At 48.7% G+C, this 17,391-nt stretch overlaps 1 protein-coding gene and 1 pseudogene across 4 annotated transcripts in view; both read right to left on the bottom strand.

Moving 5' to 3' along the window:
• Window positions 1-17,391, bottom strand: part of LOC146871954 (microtubule-associated protein tau-like) — a 1,902,682-nt gene that overhangs the window by 1,309,244 nt on the left and 576,047 nt on the right. The gene's annotated exons all lie outside the window — the stretch shown is intronic.
• LOC146871956 (caveolae-associated protein 1-like) lies at window positions 10,536-17,370 on the bottom strand (annotated as a pseudogene).

Genomic DNA, 17,391 nt, shown 5'->3' with positions numbered 1-17,391 from the left:
GCTACAAGTAGATCATCAGGTATTCCTTGTTGTTTTTGTGTTGACCAGAGTAGTGCTTGGTACTCAAAGTCGAAGCTGGTATTGCAATCTATATAGGTCAGATACTATAGGACATATTCAACTTGATGTATTTGATGCATATCAGGTAACGTTTTCACAGCCTGCTCCGCTGTATCGACCCCTTTCCTAACGCCTACCTGGTTGTAGCCAAAAACTTGTACCTTTCTGCCGAGCCCAGTATTAGGCCTATTAATAATTTCCTATATATTTTCCTCACTCGGTCTAAGAGTCAGAATGGGCTATTGTTTCCTCGGACTGATCGTGAGTCTTTCTTAACTATAGGGACAATTCTTGCATTTTTCCAGGAGCATGAGACTTCGCCAGATGTAAATACCGTATTAAAAACAGTTCTCAAAGCTGGGACCACTAAGAGGCTCTAGAACAATAAACATTCAATGGTACACCATCAGGACAAGAAGTTTTACTTCGAAGTAGATGAAAGTGCTTTATTGGTTATCTCTGAAAACTTGGCTGTTTCTGTTTACTCTTTTTCAGGCCTTTCTGACTCGTCAGTCCTGTATAATGAAGTGATATGGTGCAGCCAGTGTGTCCAACTCCTGAGTCTAAGCTCGTAGAGATGCGATTGCAGCCCCACCTGTTTCCCAGAACCTCTTTGAATCTCTGTTGTTTGGTGCTGCCTTTATCAGGTTACAGGCTCGATTATCTCCTGATGTCTTCTTAATCTTTCTTACTTTTTAGGTCTCGCCTGACCCAGCGCATGCGCTGGTCTGGCGAGACTTATTGAGAGGGCTCCAAAAAGTGCTACCAGGCCAGCCTAGAGCTACAGTGCATGTGCGCGCGCCACGCTTTACTGCGATTACTTTCACTTTCGCCGCTTTGATGTTTGATCGTGATCGCGATCACTTTCACTTTCGCTTTGCATAGCCAATAGGTCTCGCTTTTGGGACCTTATAAGTGTTTAGTTATGCAACTGTTGCATGGCTAAACACTTATAAGGTCCCAAAGGCGAGACCTATTGGCTATGCCAATGCTAGTTTAATATTCCTTTCTGAGATTTTCATTCCAGCTCCCCTGTGGGGTTTGCACTCTGTGTCAAGCCAATCATGATTATCAATTTGAAATTTACTGTCAATCAAGTTTTGATCTTCATGAAAAGTAAAGAAACTGTTTGTGTTCTCGAACGTTTTGTCCATTCCCGATGTGGGCCCTGCTCCTGCTTCTGCCTCCATGTATTGGTTCTCTAAGACTTTTTTTTACTACAGAGATTGAGGATGTTATGAATTTCAAGGCACTATCTTATAGTCTTCTGATTTAATTTTAGAGTTATTTGTGCTGATGCTAGTGCTGATGCTAATGAACACTTCGTTTGTCGTAGGATATACCGCACGCTATATACAAAGTTACAATAAGTGGATAATGGTCACTTTCTAGTCTGTGCTGTACACCCATATCAATTACTGTAAGCCAAGACTCAATGTTATGAAGCACATAGTCAATGCGGCTGTTTCTAATGTTTGCCCTAAAGGTGATCCTCGTCAGAGTATCCGACGTGGTTTTTCCATTAAGAGCACGTAAGATACTTACTACCATCAATTAGGTGAATTGTTCCCCTATTTGGAGGTTCTGCCCAAATTCATATTGACCCAAGCCAATCCCCACACGTACTCCTCTTCTACCAGTTAATTTTCATTGAATCACTGGTGTCTCCTTGGTGACGAAACTGCCATTAACTTGGATGATTGCAGTTCGGGATTCCGTTTCGTTCCTTTGCTTTAGAGTTTTTCATAGTGCCTTCCAGTGTTGATTATCACACCCTACCACTGTCTAGTGTGATATGTTGCAGGTTGTACTGATTAGTACAGTTTGCTTGTATTTTTTTTGCAATGGCGACATGTGGAGGCCAACTTTGGCCCTCCCTTTACTACACTTGATGGCTGGGACACAAAGTGGAGTGTAACCAGGCGTTAGATGACCAGTACCTGCGGCTGCTCCTACCCTTCCGAATTTGTCTCAGAACGATAACATTTAGGAGGAGGAGGGCATTGTGACACACGACGTGAGGGACTGGAACAGACGGCTGCAGGGCCATGACAGGGGGGCCCCGGACCCACAGCCCCCCCACAGAGAAAGAATCTGTGGCTCTTTGCCCGGAAAGAAAACAAGTTACTTACCTGTAACTTTGGTTCCCCAGTATTGGTAACTTTCATAGATTCTCATGCTTTGTATCATTCCCCGTCGTCGGAATGGGAGCCTCGGTAACAAAAATATATATATATATACATATACATATATACATATGTATCACCATAGAAACAAAAGAGAAAAATAGGCCTAGGCCTCATCTCATTTTGTAGTATATCACCCTCTGTGTAAAAGAGCCCAAACTTTTGCCAGGACCAATCAGCACAGCCTCACCCTCTGGAACCTTCCTGAGAGAGCTCAGAGCCTCAGATTTTCGTAGCCGTTGTGCCAACAGCCACTACCTTAGTAAACCGACAGAGCTTTCCCAGGGGAGGTGGGTGGGCGCATGAGAATCTATGAAAGTTACCAATACTGGGGAACCAAAGTTACAGGTAAGTAACTTGTTTTCTTACCCCAGTATTGGAACTTTCATAGATTCTCATGCTTTGTATCAGAATAGCAAGCAGTAGATCACGACAAGCACATTTCGGTAAATACATGGCTTTACAAAATCATCTCAGTGTACATGATAAAACAAGCATTACTGAAAACAAATGTACTTACCAGGATGGAGGGATTGTAGGGAAAGCTCACCTCTCATTGAAAAAGATTCCGGAGGACTGCTTGACCAACAGCAGCGTCAGCTCGTCCCACCGATTCCAGGCAGTAGTGCTTCGTGAAGGTGTGTACACTGCTCCACGTTGCTGCCCTGCAAATGTCCTTAATCGCCACTCCAGCAAAGAGAGCCACTGAAGACGCCATCGCTCTCGTAGAATGCGCCCGGGCCTTTTTATCCAAAGGTTTGCCCGCAGCCTGATGACAGTACTGAATTGCACTGGAGATCCAGCGGGAAATGCCACTCTTGGCGAGCGGCAACCCCTTCCGTGGTGCACTGTAGGCAATAAATAGTTGAGTAGACTTTCTGAAAGAGCGTGTGCGCTCCAGATAGAATTTCAGGCATCTTTGGACATCCAAAGAATGCAATGTTCGTTCCGCTTGAGTGGAAGGACGCGGAAAAAAGGAGTTCAAAATTAAGGGTTCATTCAAATGAAACTCCGAAGGCACCTTCGGGATGAATTTAGGGTTGGTTCTCAAAATCATGACATCCCTCTTGAACTGTAGAAAAGGCTTCACTATAGAGAGAGCCTGGAGTTCACTAACTCTCCTAGCCGAAGTCAATGCCAGGAGAAGGGCTAGTTTCCAAGATAGGAACTTCAAGTCCGCTTTGTGAATCGGCTCAAAAGGCGCTTTCATCAGTTGAGCCAGTACTAGGTTAAGCTGCCAGATAGGCGGAGGTGGCCGGACCGGAGGATACATCCGAAATAACCCCTTAAGGAACTGCTTAACAATCCTTGCGGACCATAGAGATGGCCCCGATGTCTTCCGTCGAAAGCGGGATATGGCAGCCAGATGTACCTTGATCGAAGAGTGCGCCAGACCTGATTTAGCCAGAGACAGGATGTAAGGCAAAATCTGATGTGGCAGGGATTTGTAAGGATGGAGTTTATTCCTCTGGCACCAAAGGCAAAATCTCTTCCATTTTGCCCTGTAGGTCTTATTAGTGCTTGGTGCCCGCGCCTGAGATAGAACATCCCTGCATTCCTTAGACAGATTCAGATGGCGGAATTCTCTGTGCTCAGGAGCCACGCTGACAAGTGAAGTGACTCCGGATCCGGATGGAGGACTTGCCCCTGATTTCGCGATAATAGAGATGGAATTAGTGGCAAGCGAATCGGGGGATCCTGGGAGAGAAGTAGGAGTTCCGAGTACCAGAACTGCCGCGCCCATGCTGGAGCAATGAGGATCATCTTGCATGGTTCCGCCCTGACCTTCCTGAGAACTCGAGGAATGAGGGGAATCGGAGGAAAGGCGTAGCAAAATGCGCCGAACCAAGCAATCGAAAGGGCATTCCCCAGAGACCCTCGCTGGGGAACCCTGCTTGCGTAAAACCGGCACTTGGCGTTCTCCGGGGTCGCAAAGAGGTCTATGGTCGGAGTACCCCATCTCTTGAACACTGCCTCCAGCGTGGCCTGATCCAACTCCCACTCGTGTGTCCCCTTCGTCTGCCGACTTAGAGCATCCGCTGTGATGTTGAGACACCCCGCTAGGTGCTCGGCTCGCAAAGTGATCCCGTGAGAGATCGCAAAATCCCAGATCACCTGAGCTTCTTTGGACAGCGTCCGCGATCTTGTTCCCCCTTGCTTGTTGATATAGTGCATGGCCGTCGTGTTGTCTGTCCGGACCAGCACTGCACGGTTCTGAAGTCTGGGAAGGAACGCCAGCAAGGCTAAGTGAATGGCCCTCAGCTCCAAAAGATTGATGTGGTGCAGTCTGTCTGCTGGACTCCAGTGACCGCTGACCTGAAGCTCCTGGAGGACAGCTCCCCACCCTTCTAGGGAAGCATCCGTGGTCACCACCATAGGAGAAGGAGGGATTCGGAACGTTAATCCTCCTGCGATGTTCTCCTTCACCAGCCACCATTCGCAGGCTGTGCGCATGGCAGGCGTTATCCACACTCTGTCGTTGAACGATCCTTCTGCCTGGCGCCACTGTTTGTCCAACTCCTCCTGTAGAGGACGCATATGAAGCCTGCAATGCGGTATCAAAGGTATGCAGGATGAGATTGATCCGAGCAAGGACTTGTACTGTCGAACCGATACATGTCTCTTGTGCAGCATTTGACGAGCGGAAGTGGTCAGTTTGCCCTGACGGACGAGCCGTGCATCGTCTCGTGTCCAGAATAGCCCCAAGGAACTTCCGTGACCTGGAGGGTATCAGTTCCGACTTGGACACATTGAGCTGAAGACCCAAATGGGCGAACAATCTTATGCAAGTTGACACAGCCTGAGACGTTGCACTGAACGACGGAGCCTTGATGAGCCAGTCGTCCAAGTACGGGAACACTTCCAAGGACTGCTTCCTCAGAAAAGCAGCCACTGGTGCCAGCATCTTCGTGAAAATGCGGGGTGCCGACCGAAGGCCAAACGGGAGCACCTTGAACTGGAAATGGCTCTTGCCTACTGTGAAGCGTAGATATTGCCTGTGAGCTGGGTGGATCGGAACATGAAAGTAAGCATCCTCTAAATCCAGGGATGCCAAAAAATCTCCCGGATTGAGTAGTCGTAGAATATCCTGGAGAGTGACCATCCTGAAAGAGAGCTTGATGAGATAGGTGTTGAGCTCCCTGAGGTCTAGTATAGGACGCCATGTATCCTCCGTCTTCCGAACCAGGAAGAACCTGGAATAAAACCCCTTGCCCCTTTGTGAAAGCGGCACGGGCTCTATCGCCCCCTTGATGAAAAGCTGGTGGGCTTCGAGATGTAATAGTCGGAGATGTTTCGCTGCACGGGCGTCTGGAGCTCTTGTTGGAGGAAGATCTTGGAACTCCAACGTATGGCCACTCTGAACTATATTCAAGACCCACCGGTCTGATGTTAAACGCACCCAGCTGTCCAGACAAAAAGATATCCTGCCCCTGACCGGTGTTTGTGGTAGGGGAGGAACAGTAGCCAGAGCCAGGAGGCCGCTATTGCCTCTTGGCGTTGTCTCGTCCCTGACGATTCTGACGTCCTCTCTGGGACTGCCGAGAGAAAGACGCCGACTGTCCTTGGCGCTGGCTGGAATATTGACCTTTATAGGACTGTCCTGATTGTGTGGAATATTGTCGTTGGTTTCCTCTGTAGTTAGAAAACCCCCGACCACGTGCCCCTCTGAATGGCACTTTGCGATAGTTCAAAGATCCTAAGGACTTAGCTGTGTCGGTGTCCTTTTTAATGCTTTGGAGGGCGTCATCCACATGCTTACCAAAAAGCATCTCCCCGTCAAAGGGGAGGTCCAAGATCTTATTCTGGACCTCCTGGCGAAACCAGGTCGCTTTCAACCAGCCCTGACGGCGCAAGACGGCTGACCCTGCCAAAGCCCTGAAAGCAGTTGAAGCAATGTCCATCGCACAGTCGATGACTTCCGAAGAGCATCTTTCTCCCTCCATCAGCACCTGTCTGGCTTCCTCTTGACTAGAGTCTGGTAGCTGGTCCAGGAATGGCTCCATATCACACCACATCTGGCGGTCGTATCTACCCAGAATAGCCAGAGAATTAGCCGCACGCACCAACAAGCTGGCCATGGTGGAGAATCTTTTACCCACATTGTCCAGTCTTCTGCCTTCTTTATCTGGAGGCGTGGTTAATGGAGTGGACGGATTTTTTGACTTACTTTGTGCGGCTTGTGAAATAACGGAATCCGGCTTAGGTTGACCTAGAAGACACGCAGGACTGCCTTCAGGTGCCTTGTATTTCTTCTCCAGCCGGGGAAGAACCGGAATGACTGTCGCTGGATTTTGCATTGTCTTAAGTCCCTCATCCCAGACATGTTATATAATGGGAATTGATCTTACCGACTTCTTATACTGAGCTTTAAAGTCATATAGGAAGCAGTCGGACTGCTCCACCGTAAAGGGCAAACCAAACCGCTTGGATGCCCGTTCCATCAAATTATGGAAACCACCAATGTCTGCTGGAGGCGATATATTTGTCTCTCGGCCTACAGCATCTGGATCCTGCGTATCATCAGGGTCCCCATCCGGATCCCCTGGATCTGTAAGAGGGATCACCTGTCCCTCGTCGTCTTCGTCCGTATCTGCATCTTGTGCGTCTCCATCAGCAGGTTCCGTACCTGAAGGTTGGGGAACCACTAAGGGCACCACCGGTGAAATGGTACGAGGTATCTCTCTTGGTAGAGGTGGCAAGTCCATTGGCATGTCACGTGGCACTACCAATGTAGAAGGACGCACTGGAGTGCGATCCGGCAACGTCGGAAAACGAGATTTATAGTCTTGCAGCATCTGTTGCAAATCCGACACTAAAGCCACTGGCAAAGCAATCAAGTCCTGCCTCAGAGAGCGGGGGTGTAATCCCTGTGTCAAGCTTTGGTGCCCCTCCTGCACCTCTGGACCATAAAACTCCTCCGTATCTGTGTCCTGCTGTTTGACATTCAGGTCTGAAGGGCTGTATGCGTCCCCAAACTGCCCATCCTCTTCATCCTCCTCCGAGTCCTCGAGAAGCATGGATGGTGGCAAAGGCGTGACCCGCCTAGGGGAAGTCATGTCCGGTGTAATCATTAATCTTTGGGTGGCAAATTCCGAATTTTTCGTCGTCGACGGTCCCGTCGGCGGTCCCGTCGACGGAGTCGATGGCAAAGGGATTACCAACGTCGACGAACTCGACGACGACATCGTCGACTGAAGGGCAACTGTCGTCGACGGAGCTGAAATCGTCGTCGACGATGAGGCCGTCGACAGTCCTGTAATCGTCGTCGACGGAGCAGTCGTCGACGGAGCAGTCGTCGACGGAGCTTTCTTCTTCGTCGACGGAGTATGTTTCATCGTCGGCGGAGCACCCGTCGACGGTCTCGTCGACGAACTTGTAGTCATCAACATGGACGAACTCGTCGTCGTCATCGTCGACGTGGTCTTCGTCGTCGACACCGCTGTCGAAGACGACGAAGTAGATATCGTCGACGGTCTCGTCGACGACCCCATGGAAACAGTCTTAACTGAGGAGATCGTCGTCGACGTACCTGCTTTCGCCTGCGTCGACGGACGCGGTTTCTTTCCTGGAACTGACTGAGGAGTTTCTGCAGCATGTTTTTTTACAGGTTTCTCCTTCTGGGACGGAGGGGATGATGTTGCAACCTCCTTCTTGTCCTTAGGGGCTATGTCCACAGTAGCCCGTCCCTGCCTCTCCTTTACACTGTCGTGAGGAGATTTTTTGGGACCAGCCTCCTCAGACCTGTCAGAGATCCCGTGAGGGGCTTTGAGAGGGACCTTGAGAGGGGGTTCCACAGAAGTGGAGGGAGATGACCTACCCCTCTTCTTCGATCTCCTGGAGGAGGTGCCAGAGATTGATTCCTCCTCATCCGAAGAGAGGACCTCCGTCCTGGTCTTTAGCTTCTGCAGCCACGTCAGCAAGCGCCCCTCTCTGTCTCTCAAGGTCTTGGTCGAGAAGGTCCGACAAATTTTACAGTCTGTGGCCTTGTGTTCCGGGTACAGGCAGTATATGCAGTTTTCATGTTTGTCTTCCACAAACAGTCTCTTCTTCCCACAAGAGGCACAAGCTCTAAATAAAGCTTTCTTCTCCTTTTCTGACATTCTGTCACAAAAGATGGCAATAAAGATATCCAAAAGTTGAATTCTGAGAAAAACTGAGCAGAGCTCAGTGGAGACTCCCTAGCACAACGTGCGGTAGAAAAATCTGAGGCTCTGAGCTCTCTCAGGAAGGTTCCAGAGGGTGAGGCTGTGCTGATTGGTCCTGGCAAAAGTTTGGGCTCTTTTACACAAAGAGGGTGATATACTACAAAATGAGATGAGGCCTAGGCCTATTTTTCTCTTTTGTTTCTATGGTGATACATATGTATATATATATATATTTTTGTTACCGAGGCTCCCATTCCGACAACGGGGAATGATACAAAGCATGAGAATCTATGAAAGTTCCAATACTGGGGTAACAGTAATATCGATACCATATCGAATATGGTGTCTTACACATGGCCATGTCCGTTGCAGACACTGCATAGCCGCCTCTTGACACAAGCGTTTAACTTTTGCCAAAATTTTCCGCTGCGTTTTGCCAGCACCCCTCCCCGCACACCCCTCCCCGCCCCGGCTGCAGAGAAGACACACCCTTCCACCTTCTGTTTCCCCCGCTCCAGAACTCTTTCTGTTGCAGACTCCTTTCGGCTGGTGCACCCCCTAGTGGCGAGAATATCCCACAGCATCACTCATATCTGTGCCCTGTTCCCACAGGACTCCTCTGTGCTCTGCATAGGTCTCCCTGCAGACCCCTTTGTACTGCTGCTGCATATCTCCGTGTTCCTACAGATCCCTTTGTACTGCTGTTTGTATCTCCAGGTCACTACAGGCCCATCTGTGGTGCTGCTTGTGTCTCCGGGTGCTCACTTACATAATACTGTGCTGTTGCATACGTATGCGTCCCTATAGACTCATTTGAAATTCTTTCGTGCATGTATCTTGGTTTCCCTGCAGACGCCGTGTTACACCATATATTTCCGTTTCCTTACAGACGGCTCTGTGCGGTTGCATATACTTCTGTGTTCCCACAGACCACTCTGCGCGCGCCAGCAGACTACAGTAAAATGATGCAGTCCCTCTTATTCCAGCGGCAGCCTTTTCTCAACAGCTGCACGCCCTTCCTTGACTGAGCACATTCAACCCCTTCTGGCAGAGCCCCGCCCCTTGGATGGTCAGAGCTGCCAACTGTACACTTTCCAATGGAAAATATTCCAGTGTTAACTCTTTGCACCTGCCTCCCTCCGGCAGAGGCACAACTTGTTCTCAAAGAGAACGAACCGGGACAATGTTAACTGTTATGTAAACTATGAGACTAATAACAAAGTTAGATTTTTGTCGAGGTTTCTGTCCCTTAGGTGCCTAACGCCTGAGTCTGGTGACCTGTCCGTGGTGAACTGTGGCACTCGCTGGGCACAGACGAGCCTGTGTGGTCTCGCAGCGCGCCTGGGCACCCCAGACTCACTTGGAGGAAAAGGGGCCCCGTGGTCTGTGTCGGAGCCTCACACTGAAGAGAATTTCCAGTGGCATGGCCTGTCTGTGGTACTCCCCTGCCCTCATCTGGCGGCACATAGAGGCTCTCACTGCCACTCTCTGGTGATGGTCTCAGCCCTCACCAAGAATAGCACTCTGAAAGCCTCTTGTCCAGTGTCCGACCAACTGTCTCATTAACCTGAAACAATAGCACTTGAAGGCCTTCGGTGCTCTCTGTCATCCCCCCGAAGGAGTAGCGCTTGCAGAGTCTCGTGGCTTCTCTGCGCTGACCCCTTGCACTCACCTGGAAGAGAGGCACCTCGAGGGTGCCTCTTTGTGGTGGAGCTGAACTTTGCCATGACAAGCACTACTCAGAAGGCCTCTCATCCTGCGGAGCGTATAGCGGTCCCTGTCTTTAACCTGAAAGAGAAGCACTTGGAAGGCCTTATTTGCTTGTGCTATTCACCGCCACTTACCTGGAAGAGAGGCACTTAAAAGGTGCCACGGCCTCTTTCTAGTGGAGCTGACCTTTGCCATGAAGAACAGTACTGAGAAGGCCTCTTTAACTGCATATAGCGGTCCCTGTTTTTGACCTGAAAGAGAAGCGCCTAGAAGGCCTCACAGCTGGCTTGTGCTGTTCACTGCCACTCACCTGGAAGAGAGGCACTTCGAAGGTGCCACGGCCTCTTTGTGGTGGAGCTGGCCTTTGCCATGAACAGCAGTACTCAGGCCTCGTATCCTGCCTTTGACCTGAAAGAGAAGCGCCTAGAGGGCCTTAGTGCTGTTCACTGCCACTCACCTGGAAGAGCAGCACCTTGAAGGGGCTCCGGTTCATGAGCAGCTCGTGGCGCTCCGCCAGGCGGCTGACCTGTCCGCTGCGCACCACGGCGTGGTGCCGGGCCTCCTTCATGTCGGCGCTGAGGTGCAGGGAGCAGTCCATCAGCTTGCTGACCGTGTTGCTGGTGGAGGAGTGCTCCTTGGAGAGCCGGCTCACGTGGCCCTGTACCTGCTTCACCGAGTTCTCCATGCCCGTCTGCCACTGGGTCATGCGCAGCTGCTTCTCCTGCACCAAGTCCAGCATGCTGGCGAGCTTCTCCAGCAGGGTCAACACGGTCAGGGCGTTCACCTGGGCCCCCTCGGGCTGACTGCTGGGGGTCGCGTCGGGCCCCTGGGACGTCGGCTCCTCCGGGCTGAGACCCGGAGCCACCAGCTCGGGGGATTCAAAGCTGTACCTCGGCTCGGGGTTGATGCTTCTCCAGGAGTCCGGGATGGCGGCTTCTGCCATGGTGGACACTGCGCGCCGACGCAGGCTTCTGGGAGCTGTCAGACTTGTCCTGGAGTTGAGGGAAGACGTCCGACTGCTGGAGCCGAGAGATGAGGCCGACTCCTGCAGGGTCCGTCCACGCCCAGAGTTTTCCGGCTCCTCCCAGTTTTTGATTCGCTGGATTCACTTCTGTTCCACTGTGTGCCGGGGGGCAGAAAGAGTAAGATGCAGGCAGTGGAAACCCCTCCCTGCGCTCGCCAAATCCCTGCAAGGGGCCGCCACGAATATGTATTGTATCCGATTCCTCGTGGCGGCCCCTGGGGTTTGGCGGCCCTGTGCAGGTGCACAGCTTGCACATGCCTAAGGCCGCCCCTGCCTTTGCACAGCGTTATTCTGCAAAAGGGGCAACTTTTATGCCCCAGCTCAGTAGGGCTTGTTCATATGATAGTATCCTTTAAGTCGGAGTATGTGTTGACCATATGGTATCTGTTAGTTGTCCCTGCTCTCTTGGTCTCTCAGCCAAATATATTACTAAAATGATGTCCTCAGAAGTTGCATGCTCCAAACCAGGAAGTAATTTGATTAATTTGGATATTCCCCTTATTTTTTTACTTATTGTTTGTCTGGGTTGAAAACCTAGCAAAAAATAAAGAATCAATATATAAACCATCAAATACATCCAAAAGATACAAATAAAAATATTATTAATTAAAAGCAGATTAAAATTACATAACAATGCGTAAAAATACAGCATAAATATGTAAACAGTCTTGATCTTAAAGTGTCTATTACAAAAAATATACAATTATGTGTCTATAAAATGGTAATTTAATACCATGTTATTTTTATTCCCCGTCCCAAACAGAGCGTCAGAACGGGGGTGGGGCTGCTGCTGAGTGACAGCAGCATGCCACTCAACCGGGAGGAAGGTGTGGATGTCTTTATGGCTGGCTCTCCTGCGACGGCCAGCCACACACGCACACTTTCAACAGCTCTAACCCAGCTGTCCGGAGACAACTGGGTTAGAGCAAGCCAAAGTCTCCAGAGCTCTGTGGAGCTCCGAGTGAGGCCGCTCCCTCCAATTGGGGTGCTGCTATCATGCTGCATGAGAGCAGAGCCATGATTGGTCAAGGGAGTTGCTGCTTCCAGTTCTGGTGCTGAGAAGAGGACCAGAGGACTTCGAGCCGCATTCAGATAAGATTTTACTTTTTTTATTTTGTGTGCGCGTCTGCCCCCCCACCGTAGATGCCAGCTGTCACTGCCCCCACCCACCCCACATGACTACATCTCACATACCATACAGACATCAGAAAATGAGACCATGGAAATACTAACGGATCCCTGTACAAATCCTTAAAGCTAAAATTTGACTGAGCGACCAATGTTGCGGAAAAGCCGAAAATTGAAATAATCCTTTTCATTCTCTGCTTGCCATGAACAGAACACAATATTAACACATGAACCTCTACTCCTCAATTTCAGGGCAGAAAAAGCTCAATTTTGAAAGAATATTTGCTTTAAACCAATTAAAACAGGACAAAGCAAGTGACAGAATGCGTAACCTGAACTTCATGTATAGTGTTTTCACTAGGGGTGGTTCAATTAGGAATAAAAATAAACTCTCAAATATTACTGAAGATTTAAAATGATAAGAGGGGAATCGGCAAGCCACTTTTCTGTTAAATAATCGCACAATTTTCTGTCCTCAAGAGACGTACAAAATCATAACAATGACAGCTCTATTTCTTCCTTTCGCCCCATCAACTCATTGCACGGGGTAATCCTTATTAGTATATTGGTAAAGGGATAGGATATTCCCATTTACTGTCTACACATCTGAGGGCCCAGGAAGGATAGTCGCTACTCACTACCACAGCAATCCACTAGCAGGAGAACCATCGGACATACAGCTATCTAGAGAGCAGAGGCAAAAAGTAGTGACTGTTAAGGCCAGAAGCGATAATTTTTTGCCCTCGTCAAACAAAAGCTTTAAACTTTAAACAAAGTTCGAGTCATAAGTGGCTTGAGGAGGCTGATCACACAACTTCTAGCAGCAAACAAAGACCACATGAAAGGGAGAACGTTTTTACCTCCAGGGATTCTGTTGTGACACCTGTGTCCACTCAGAAGTGTTGTTAGGCCTGAAGACTTCATCTGTAAGGTCTGAAAAAGAAGTTACTTACCTGTACACTGTGGTTCTCCAGTACTGATATCTTTTATAGATTCACATGCTTGAATATTCCCCGTTGTCATGTTGTGAGTCCTACGGTAACAGTAAAAATAGCAGTGCTAAAGTATTAGCTTTACTCTCTATTGAAAAACAATGGTATTTAGTAACCTATTTACATTGTTTTAAAACACCCAAACTTCAGCCAATCCGAGCAGAGACCCTAGAGTACCCATCCCCTGAAGAGCCACAATACCTCAGATTTTGAGCATGAGTGTAAATAATAACAACAGAGGTATTCAATGGTGAGCCTGAACTGGGAGGAGGGAGAGTCACATGTGAATCAGAGTAAGAGATGAGCAACTGGGTTGATTTGAGTTCTTTGCAAGTAGAATTACAAAACGCCTAATGTCCAGCGGGTGTAATGCCCACTCCCCCATTGAAGAAGGATTGGGAAATAATGTAGGTCAAACAACTGGTTCATTGAGGTGATACGATGAAGGCACCTTGCGAATAAATGAAGGATTAGTGTGAAGGACTACTCTATCCTGTGAAGGTAAAGTTATTTTATGGTGAAAGCCCGAATTTCGCTGGTGTGTCTTGCAGACATGATGGCTGCCACTTTCCAAGACAGGTATTTGAGATCACACTTCTGAATAGGCTTAAATGGAGGCCTCATGAGTTGTGATAAGACAGTGTTCAGCTGTCTAAGCACTGGCTGAGGCTTTACAGGTGGGTGAGCCCTGAAGAGACCCTTCATAAACTCATTGACAAGCCTGTTGGAGCACAAGGAGGCTTGTCCCGAAAGCTGTCTGTATTTGGAAATGGATACCAAGTGAACCTTTATTAATGAATGAGAGAGACCTAATTTGGCAAGATGGAGTAGATATGGTAATATCTACTCATGTTTGGAGGAAAAGGGGTTATGTGACTGTGAAGTACACCATGGCCAGAATTTCTTTCATTTTGCCATGTAGCACTTGGGGGTAGGAGAAGCTCGAGCTTTGTGAAGAATGGATTTGCATCCGTCAGATATCAAGTTTCCGAATTCAGTATGCTGAGGAGCCAAGCCGATACATGAAGAGTGTGAATCTGCGGATGAACCACGTGGCCCTGGTTTATAGAGAGGAGATCCTCCATCGGTGGAAACTGACTGGGAGAGCTCTTTGATAGGTGAGGCAGCTCGGTGTACCAGTATTGTTTTGCCCACGCCGGGGCGATGAGAATGAGTCGGCAAGGTTCCTGTTTAATTTTTTTCAGAATTCTTGGGATGAGAGGCAAAGGAGGAAATGATTAAGCAAACATTCCTGCCCATGAGAAGTGAAAGGCGTTTCCCTAGGATCCTGAGTGAGGAACCCTGCTAGCGAATAGAGTGCATATTTTGTTGAGAGATGTAGCGAACAGATCTAAGGTTGGATAACTCCATGACTGGAAGACACTTTGCAGTTGATTGTTGCTGATCTCCCATTTGTGACACTGCTTGATGTCCCTGTTGAGGGAATCGGTCAACTCGTTCTGTACTCCGGTACATGTTCCACCGTTAATGAATTGCTCTGTTGTGCTTGAGCTCAGAGTATTTGAGACCTCATGCCACTCTGTATGAGGAGATAAAACATGGTGGGGGTGTTGTACGTCCTGACAAGTACTGAAGAGCCCCGGATTCTTTGGAGGAAGGCTTTGAGAGCCGAGAAATACTGCTTTTAATTCCAGAGATTTATGTTGCACGATGCTTCTTGGGCTGAACCACTTGCTGTGAACCTGAAGATCATGGAGGTGGGCTCTCCATCCTTCCATGGACACATCCGAAGTCATCATCATTTGTGGTGTTGTTTGTAGGAGAGACTCTGAGAGATGTTGTCTGTGACTATCCATCAAGACATTGCCAAGATTATTTCTGAGGTTGTGGAAATTATGTTATTAAACGATCCCCGAGATTGAGTCCACTGTGCATCGAGCTGCTCCTGCAGTGGTCTCATGCGGAGACGGCAATTGGGGATCTACGGAATGCAGGATGACATCATCCCCAGCATGAATTTGTATGTCCTTACAGAAACTGACTTTCTTGTAGACAAGAGACGTGTTATCCTTTGTAGACGTAAAATCCTGTCTTTCGTGGGAAAAGCTTTTGAAAGCTCCGTGTCGAGAATCGCCCCTAGGAAAACCAGTGACCCGGAGGGGATGAGAGAAGATTTTCCTTATTGAGGCAGAGACCTAGAGACTGAAAGAGTTGCCAGCAGGTTTGCGTGCATTTCTTGCCATTCAGAAGGCTGGAGCTTTGATTAACCAATTGTCCAGGCAGGGAAATACCTAGTGACAGGAACGTTGGGAGAAAAGCTGCCTCCGGGGCCATTCACTTGGTGAACACTCTGGGTGCTGACTTCAACCTTAAGGGCACCACTTTGAATTGATAATGGCATCCTGCTACCTCAAACCTGAGAATTCTGCGATGTTTGGGATGTGAAAATAAGCATCGAGAAGATCGAGGGAGATGAGTAAATCTTCCATTTCCATAAGAAGCAGGAGCTCTTGGAGAGGGAGCATCCTGAATGGTTGGTTTCTGATAAACTTGTTTAGTAGCCTGAGGTCCATTACCTGCCTCCATTTTCCCGTCTTCTTCTTGATGATGAAATAGTGGGAGTAAAATACCAGATTGTGCTGAATGCGTAGAACCTCCTCTATTGAGTGCTGGGATATAAGCGATCATATTTCTTTTCTGAGAATTGGAAGATGATGATGAGATGTCATCCGGGGAGGAAAATCTGGAGGCTGCTGAAAAAATTCCAGGGTGCGACCATAGTGGAAAACGTCCAACATCCATTTGTCTGACGAGATGAATTTCCATTGACTTAAGAATTTTGACGAGGTTGGACCAAATCGAAGTGGGAGAATAGTGGCAGGGGCCTGCTGATTCTCAGTGTCTCCTGTTAGAATCCTGAGACTTCCTGGCTGATGGTTCACATCTGCGTCCTGATGCCCTCAGATATGCTGGTGTGGTATTTGAGCGGTAGGTTTGGCTGGAATAAGACGGGCAAAAGGGCTGCTGTGAATAAGGTTGGAACCATTGCTAAATTGCGGCCCAGAGAGGTACTGACCTCTACCTCTGCCTCGAAAAGGGCTAAAATCTCCGCTGCTGTAAACTGCCAAGCGATTTGGCTGTGTCTGATTTGATGGATTGGAGCACATCGATCTTCCCAAAAAGACACTCCCCATCGAATGGCATGTCTAACACTTTGGCCTGCACTTCTGAGCAGAAGGTAGTGGCTTTAAGCCATCCCAGGCGGCGCAAAACTGCCGCTCCAGCCATCTGTCTGAAGGTAGTGGAGGAGATGTCAATGGCGATGTCAGCCAGTTCAGAAGAGGTCTTTCCTCCTTCAGAAAGAATGTTCCTTGTCGCTTTTTTCTTGTCATCCGGGAGATATTCAAACAGACAAGATGTCGGGCTACAGCGGTCGGTCGTATCTCCCGAGAATGGCCATGGCACTGGAAGCTCATGGAAGTGGCCACAAGTGCAGAAAATCTTTTGCCTATATTATTTACGTGGCGCCCTACTTTGTCCGGTGGAGCTGTGTATGGAGAAGAAGGATTCTTGGCCTTTTGTTGTGCGGTCTGCATGATGACAGAATCAGGCCAAGAATGCCCAATGAGACACGTGAGGGAGTTTTCAGGGGCCGTATATTTTTTGTCAAGCTTCAGCACGATGGCTGGAATGGCAGCTGGTGTTTTAATCAATTTGAGGCCCTCTTGCCACAAGAAATCTACGATGGGAATTGCACAAATGATGCGCTGTGTGCCAGGTTTAAAGTCATAGAGAAAGCACTCTGCTTATTTGGCTGGCATACGGAGGACAAAGAGCTTGGTGGCTCACTCTAATAGATCATGGAAACCACCACTATCCCCAAGAGGCAAATCAGCTACTAGTGGGGTAAGAGATGATGGCATCAGAGCAACATAATCATCCTATTCGTCAGGAGAATCCATATCTGCGTGGAGCTCACCCTCCTCCATTTGCTGGTCATTGCGGCGTGGGGAACCTTTGTCAGCAAATCCGCCGTAGATACATGCGGCCATCAACAGTGATGTGGCTTACGATGAAGTTCTCTCCAACGAGGAAGGTCTCCTCAGTATCAACAGAGTCACAGTTGTCTTCTTGCTTGACCACGCTGTTTCCGTCTTGACCATCGACGTGGTGGGCGTCACCGC

The sequence above is a fragment of the Triturus cristatus genome, chromosome 1_1 (genome assembly GCF_964204655.1).
Source record: "Triturus cristatus chromosome 1_1, aTriCri1.1, whole genome shotgun sequence".
In the NCBI taxonomy this organism is placed as follows: domain Eukaryota; kingdom Metazoa; phylum Chordata; class Amphibia; order Caudata; family Salamandridae; genus Triturus; species Triturus cristatus.
Note: the sequence above shows the minus strand (reverse complement) of the source record. Positions and strands in the feature narration are given on the sequence as shown.